The following is an 8,381-nucleotide window of genomic DNA, read 5'->3' as shown; positions in this document are numbered from 1 at the left end:
CATCTTGAGCCCTAACATTACTATAACTTTGAACGTAATTCCAACACCATATCATGTTGGAACGGGTGAGGTGGGGATGTAGTCCAGATGGAACTCCGGTTGAATGATGTTGTCATGATACCGGCAGCCTGATCTGACCTCATCCCAAGGAAGGCAAGCAGGGTCTCAGGTTGACTGGACATAAGCCCAGAAGATCAGAGGTTGTCTGTATGCAGATGCTGAGGTGTGGGGCACTGTTGGATGCAGAGGACATAGGGGTCATTGTCAGCACATCATCAGGATATGGGTAGGGATGCAAGGAAAGTCAGGACACTAGGTCCAAGTTACATTAGGTCCTGATTCGCAGTTTACGTTTTGCATGTCCAGCGCATCAGACGCACAGGACGCACAAGATCCTGGTAATTATTTTCACTGATAAGGTGCAGCTCACCATCTACTATCTTCCTGTTTCATATCTCCCTAACGATTAGGACTCCCTCCTTCAGACACTAAGGGAAACTATACTTAATGTCAAGCAAGTTCATAAAATCTCAGCCCAGTTCCTTGTACAAGATGGGGAGATAAGCTTCTTAAAAGCAAACATGTCATGCTTTATGATAGTCACCCCCTCAGATGTGGAGAAGATTGTAGGTAGGACGGTTCTCTGTGCCTCCTGCAGTTTGATTGTTTGTGCTTCTCTGACAACAAATTTACCTAATGTAATAGCTGTTGGAGCTATGTCCACCAAGTAGCCAGATGTAAGAGGGACTACTTTATCTGTCCCATATGTGCTCTGAGTTATACTAAAGTGGTTCACCGCTGCCAGAATCCAACTGGCCCTCAAAGCGGTTACCTCAAGCCAGCTCTTAAGTGTTACCTGATCTCTGTCTCTTGCTGCTCCAACTGCCCCTCCATCTACCTGGGCTTTGACCTATCCAATCTCCAATATCCACACATTCCCACCTCAGGGGAAGTGGTGATAACTTGGTAGGATGATAGAGGAGAGTGTCATTTCTCCAGACCAGTATGGCCCTAATGACTTTATCCTTCTATCGACTCGGGAGATAGGTTCCCTTACCGAGCTCCCCATACCCTTCGTTTCACTACCCCCTATATAGTTTAGGTGAGATCTTCTCCTGAACCCCCTTACATCTTCAAGTTGCCGACCCCTCCTCGTCTTAGGAGGAGGCCTCCTCCGCCCCGGTCTCCAAGCCATCAGCAGGCTCATCTAGGTAATGAGAGAAGACCATTCTACTACTCCTCCTTCACTTGTTTCTATTACTCTTCCTCAGAGCAGTAGCTCTTTTACACTAATTCAATACAACTGCTTAGCAAGCTGGAATGTGTTTCTTTCTTTCTTTAATACTTTAAGTGCTTTGCCCTTTCCTCCTTCTCTTGTTACTCTTCAAGACCCTTCTTTCGTTTCAGGAAAGCCTCTACACTTTACTAGCTGCATATCCTTCGCACTACTGATATCGATAGGGCAGAAGCTGTGAGTGATAGCTTTTATTTTACCATTCTTCTTTGATGTTATTTCATTGGTTCCCCTGTTTTTTGACAACCCTGCTCTGATGGCAATCAATGTCTACACCTCTTCTGGTCTCTTTGACTCCTCATTCACTAAGTTCAGGATTCTCAATCTTTACTCTCTTAGGACTATTTCCTAACTTTATTGCACTAACTCCCCTGAGCAGGCCTTCTCTATCTTCGATTTCTTGTCCTAGTGGTAGGTAACTTCAACCTTTACCACCCACAGTGGGAGTCCTCCAATTCTCCAGGAAAGAATATAATCTGCATCTCTAGCTCTTATACAGACCTGGTACAGGAACAGTGCTTCTCTCTGCTCAATTTCCCAGGTGTATAAACACACTTTTCTGGGGTGTAGGATCATGCCCCCTCAGTTATTGACCTATCATTTGCCAAGCAGCATCTCTTCCCGTATTTGGAATCCTGGAATTCATCTCTCTCCTCGACTAGGTCAGGTTATGTTTCTATCTGAATTACACTGTCCTCTCCTCTACTCTCCTCTCTTGAGTTCTTGTTATATTGGGGTGCTTCCTATTACCTTAGAGTTTATGAGAACCTCTACTCTGTGACAATTTGGGCTCCGCCTACGCTACTGACTCAACAGGCATTAACTACCTGGCTTAATACCAATCTCAGCAGAGTGAGAATAATTCTCGAACAGCATACCTCTATCAAAGCACCCTCACTCTGTTCTAAACCTAGACTGTCTCATGCTCTGTTCAATCTCAGAACAATTCACTACTCCCGTATGAGAGAAGCAACTGCCTCTCCCTCCGATGACACTTAGGCCAACACCTGCTTCGCTAAGAACACTTACTTCACGGTGATCCAGAATGCTAAGAAGGAACATTAGACAAAGCTCCATAAGTGTGCCACCCCCCAAAATTTGTAGACTGCAAAGAGGTACGCTTTCTGCATGCCGCTAGAATGTTTCCTGTTGCTACCCAATGCATCCTCCCTGATGGAACTGAATGATGCAATATACTGCCCTTTCTTTCCTTTCTTTCCCCCATTCTTTCTACCCTCCTATCCTCCAGGCTTTCCAGGACTACTCTACTCTGACAACAGCTCAAGTAGCTACCAACCCTCCACAAATTATGTGCTTCCACAGTACCGGGCCCTGATCTCATCACTTACACAGTCTGGAAATGACTCAATGTACCCTGCACTTTCCTCATAGCTACTCTCCTCCCCGCTCTGGAGTTTTTCAGCTTTCATCCTGGGTCTTTCAAGATAGCAAATGGGGTGGTTCTTGATAATTCCTGTAAAGCCTCATACAATCCACTAGCCTCTGTCTCAGTTATTGTTCTCCTAGAAATGGTTTCCGGAAAGAATAATGGCTCACTGGCTCTTCCCCCTGTGAGGTTTCTTGGCCTACTCCATCCTCACTAATGTGGCTCTCTCCCATGCCTTAGTACCTGTAATGGGTTCGCTACCCTGGCCTATAAAGTCCCGACACTCTACTGCCCACAGCTTGAGGTCTCTACCTTGTTTGTCAACATGAAGGACGATTTTGACAATGTCTTCTCCAATAATGTCCTCCACATCCTATGCTCCAAGGGCTTTCTGCCATACCTCTGCTCTCGGATCAGGTCTTTCCTCACAGGCAGACAGTTCCACCCAGTCTTCTATGGCTCCAGCAGGGTGTTCAGACCAGTTCAGATTGGCACCCTGCAGGACTCCCCTACATGGCTTCTTCTTTTAGTTATTTATGCCTCCTCCATTCACTTCCCGATATTGCAGGGCCTTATGTTCTTTTTTGTGAATGACTTTGCGATGATGCTGGCCTCCAACCCCTGCTAGAGGAATATCCAGTACCTCCCACATCTGATAAGGATGTTGACTCAAAGGGATAGGACTTCGCATGTCTCTATCTCTGTGTTTAAGACTGAACTCATATACTATCGTATACCCTGACTGGAGGACTCTAGCCCCAACATCTGAATAGTTATCAACGGTCTACTCTTTCTCTCCTCCAACATGGTCTAGTGGCTTGGCTACTGGTTTGAGCCTGCCTTATAAGCTCTCCGCTAGGCCACCACTGCCCAGTTTTCGAGATGCCTGGCTTTGGCCCCAGCTATATTTTCACAGTAAAAAGGCTGTCATGATCTGGATACGGACTTAGTTCCTTCCTTTATCACCAATTGTCATTCTCCCTCCTGGCACCCCTCCTGCTCTAGGGTGCAGATCTCTTCACCCTGTCTGCTTTTATGATGGATAGCTTGGCCTTTTTCTTGAGACAATTCTACAGGTAGATCAAGAACTGTTTCTAGAAAACTCCTAATAACATACTCTCCTGCGAAGTGGCTCTCCCACTGATCCAATACATTATTTTTGAGCACCACTAATGCCTAATTGCACTCAGGATAGTCTGTCTTTCACTTCAATGAAACATGGCTGCATTATGCCTTGACTGTACCTTCCATACCCCTTCAACCTTCAGCTTTCCCGAAGACCATTACCTACTGATGATAGGCCTCACGCCAGGTTACTGGCCCCTGAACTGAAAGACTGCAGTACCTTTGCCTCTAGTACAAAACTGTCTTCTGCTAGATACTATAGTCATTAATTTAGTCAAACTCATAGGCCACCTCCCCCATGGCCCCCCAGTATCCAAGGCCCTCCGCCCCTTGCTACTGCCCTCTATAGCCTCAGGTGACTCATACTTCATTCCCATCAGAAGAGGTTGCAGGTATCAACTCCTCCACACCTGGTCTAAGTACTACCCACCCTCTCCACATTATCTTTACTCTCCTATACTTGCTCCCCACCTCTTTACAGGGCTTGGCAGGTTTGTAGCTGGCCACATCCATCAAATGTCATTAGGTATGAGCTACCATGCTGGCCATCAATCCTGGTGGGACCTGGATGCCTGAGATCTCTGTCCTTACTACCAGCCACAGACTAAGACCTTCCACTACATCATCCTGGTCTGCTCTTTCTGCAACTACACCAGAGACCTCTAGCTCGTTGGGATAGAGAGCCAGAGTAAAGAAGAGCCCTTCTAGTCATGACCAGCACTGCTAGTCAGACTAGCCATCTATTTTTGTATTACCTTAATGGGATTAACCTCCAAGATGCCCACATTGAGTGTTTATCAGCCTCAGTGTTGGACTGCTAATGATCCTGCACTCTCAGCCGCCATTCTGTACTTTATTTAGATTCAGAGATTGGAAGGCTACAGATAGTTTAATTTTCTTGGTGAAATGTTTTTCTTATTTAGTTAGAATGTTTTCCTTTATTGTTTGCTTTGTGCATTTTACAATATCAGTTGTTTACACTAGTTGCAGGCACTGGATTGCTTTCCTTTATCCGAGTTTGTTTGGAGATTGAGATTTTTTTTACACCCTAGCGAGTACGGCATGTGAGTTCTTATAGCTTAACAATGAATAACTGATGTTAAAAACAAAAAAAAAAAAAACAGAAAAAAAAGAAGTACCTCCTATTGAAAACCTTATATTGCTTCCATTTTCCTCCTACCTAGCTTGACAATACTCTGGTCAACAATTGTGGGTCATCTACCATCTCCTCGGCTACACTAATGATTTCTACCTAGCAGTACAGCTTTTCTTCTCCTTCCTCATCTGCCTTAACCTCCCTGGTTCTCAGTCCGCTTGATAGGGAAGTTATTTGGGTCTCGCCCAGTTGACTTGTCTTACTTGTAGGGCTCACTTAGCTTTGCCATGGTCAGGTTTCTCTCTTTACTTCCTATCAGCGCTGGTGGTAGTAGATGACCTTCTCCCTACTTGAATGATCCTAGTTGGAAAACATATCTGGCATTAACTTCAGGGTCTCTCTTACTATGAGACTTGACCATAGTCTTGCAGTGGCTCCGTTCAAGTTGTTATTGCCTTCCTCTTCTCTGCCTTCTCTTTCCTTACAACTGGTGAAATCCTGTCCACTAAGTGATACCATCTTGCTGAGATTAAGAGACTACATGAGAGACACTGTAATACAGTAACGGCTTGGTTGTATGATGCGGTTTGCTTTTGGACTTCTGGGCCTCCCTCCACCTCATTACATCTATGCACCAGCTACCATCCTACTGCCTCCTCTCACTTTGGCTAGTACCCTACTACCTCCTCCCATATCTGCGTAATGTTCCTGCCTTTAGGCCTGCTCCCTGCCCACAGTTAATCTTTTGCTGTTACTATACTGTGCAGCAGCATTCCTTCTGTCAAAAAATCTGCTCATCAGGGCTGCCACAGTGATCCCGTTTCTCAGCTAGCATACCTTGGTATTGCTCTATTTCTGGGATTTAGCTGTCTTGGGGTATCTGCCTTCAGTTCAATTACAGGCTACTTACTTTACTAAGAATTTTATGTACGGCAGTTTGGCGATGGTGAGTGGATGTTCACTTCCCCTTGTGGTTTTTCAGTGGTTTACCTTTACAGTTGTTACATATGCTTTCCTTGCCAGCTTGCTTGGTTTTCTTTTGATTCACTTCTTGTTATTCGTGGAGGGGTTTTCTTTTGGGCTAGGAAACCTCTTAGGTATTTGCTTAGCTTCTTGGTAAAACTCAATTGTGGTCAAGATGTGAGGTCTACCAACCAGCCCCCTGAGTTGATTGTCCTTAGAGTGTGTACCATTAGGCCCATACCAGATGGTCATGAAGTATGGGCTTTCTCTTGGTGAGAAGAGGATTTAGTTTTGTTTACAATATAGTAAGCACTACATGCAGTTTTCTTGTACCTTAACAAAGAATAATATGATAATAAAAAAAAGAAAAAAGCAGGACCTCCTATACATACTCTTCAGCGCTTCTATTTTCCTCCCTTATAGTTTGACAACACCACAGTTAACTATCTTGGGCCCTCTACTATTACCTCTGCCAGCTTGACAGTTACTATCTTAGAGTACAGTGTTATTTTCTGTAAGCTGTCCGACCTTTACTTAGCTGGTTCTTTGTCCACTTAATGCGGAAGTTATCTAGGCCTCACCAAGTAGGCCTGTATTAGTTGGAGGGCTTGGTTAGCTTTGGCAGGATCAGATCCCTTTCTTTACTTCTGGTTACTACTGTCAGTTGTAGAAATCTCTCTCCCACTATAGTGATCCCTATTGGGGAACTCCTTAGTGGGTAACTGCAGGGTCCCTATAGCAGTGAGATTTGAACATATGCTCCTAGTGGCTCTGTTCAAGTTGTAGTCACCTTCTGCTCCTTACCCTTCTCATTTCTTACTACTGGCAGGATTCATTTCATTAAATACTACTATCTCTTGGAGAATAAATGACGGTCTAAGAGATCCTATAATATGGCAATGTTTTGTTCAAGTGATCCTGTTGGCTCTGGGGCTTCTGGTCCTTCCTCCACCTCCACAATTTGATTGCGTCTGCTCATACCTGACTACCTCCCCTCCATTTCACAAGTATCCTACTACCTCCTCTCTCCGCTGCGGGTTGTTCTGCAGTTTTGGTCTACAGTCTGCCTGCTATAGAACTTTGGCTGGCATAGTACTGCTGGGGGGTATCTCCTCTACCGAAATATCTACTCTATGGATCTGGCACCCTGACTCCATTTCTCTATTAGAGTACCTTGGTATTGAACTATTTCCTGGATTCAGCTTGCGGGAGGTACTAGCCTTCAGACCTCTTACCAGCCGCTCAGGTTGGGAGTAGTATCACATACGGCAGTTTGGCAGCTGTGGGCAGAGGTTTTCTTTTTTTTATGGTTTTGTAACCATCCCTCTTTGTATGGTTAGGTCTTGTTGACAGGGAACGATACTTCGCTTCTTCTTGTCTTTCTTTCCTTGGACTTATGATAGCATTAGGCCTCTGCCTAGGTTACCGATCGTACAAGACCTCTGTCTTCTAGCGGGAACACCTATCATAAGATTTCTCTAACTCGTCCTTCGTGAAGAATCTTTCTTGGCGTAACGATAATGTTGCAATAAAGATAAAGATCATAAAGGTGTTTTATATTCGTTAAAGTAATAAGTTGGAAAAGTACTTAGAAGTCAATCTAATTTTTATTTAAACTCGTACCGCCAACACTGGCATACGACGAGCCCCCGGCAGCACAGGGATACTGCTAGCCGGTATACCACTAATCCCAAGCTAACTAAGTCTATGGTCCCGCCCCTGCCATCCCCGAGTCCTGCCCACACGGAAACTAATTACAAGACCATCAAACAACCCAGCGCCCGCACCAGTTCAAGTCCATAGCCCCTCTGGTATGAAGCCAACCAGCACTAAGCATAGCTGAAGCCGAGCAAAAGACCAACCCAACCAGGTTCCTCGTCCAACAACCATAAAATTACTACCACTCGGTCTAAATATCGTCCCACAACACCTCCACTACAGTAGAAAACCAACAAAGCCAAAACAAATATAAACTACTGGCGACACTATGGCAGAGAGGAGGTGACCAACATGTCCACCTCTCGCATCTGCATGCCAGGCCATCGACCCTATGAACCCACTTTACCAAGTGCCTCCGAGGAGCGTATTGGGGAGGAGGACCTGTACCTGGTGCCTGTCCCCCAAAACAAAATCATAAACAAAGAAAATACATAGGGGTAGTAACAGACCTAAACGGCCAGTGGGGCCTATCTCCCACCTGTGGTGCCTTGCCCCCGCCAGCCATGCCCATTGCCAAACCAAACAAACCAAACAAACCCCACAAAACCAAGCAAGCAAGACCCAAACAAGTCCAATCAGGTGGTCGCAACCTACTATCCGCACAGGTGGCCATCAACCATCCGGGTCATCGAGGAGCTTTACAGAACTCAGCAGCTTTACCCAACAGCCCCATCAGGCCGGAAACACTTAATTAGACATGGCCCAACCTGACGCATGCCCGACCGGTGCTTGCATGTGCCTCCCCCCCCCCAATCAGCCCCCTCCAAGCCCCACACACCAGGGTCTCCGGTTTTGGA

The sequence above is a fragment of the Tuber melanosporum genome (assembly GCF_000151645.1).
Source record: "Tuber melanosporum whole genome shotgun sequence assembly, scaffold_125, strain Mel28".
In the NCBI taxonomy this organism is placed as follows: domain Eukaryota; kingdom Fungi; phylum Ascomycota; class Pezizomycetes; order Pezizales; family Tuberaceae; genus Tuber; species Tuber melanosporum.
The sequence above is the reverse complement of the archived record's forward strand: the minus strand, read 5'-3'. Positions refer to the sequence as shown.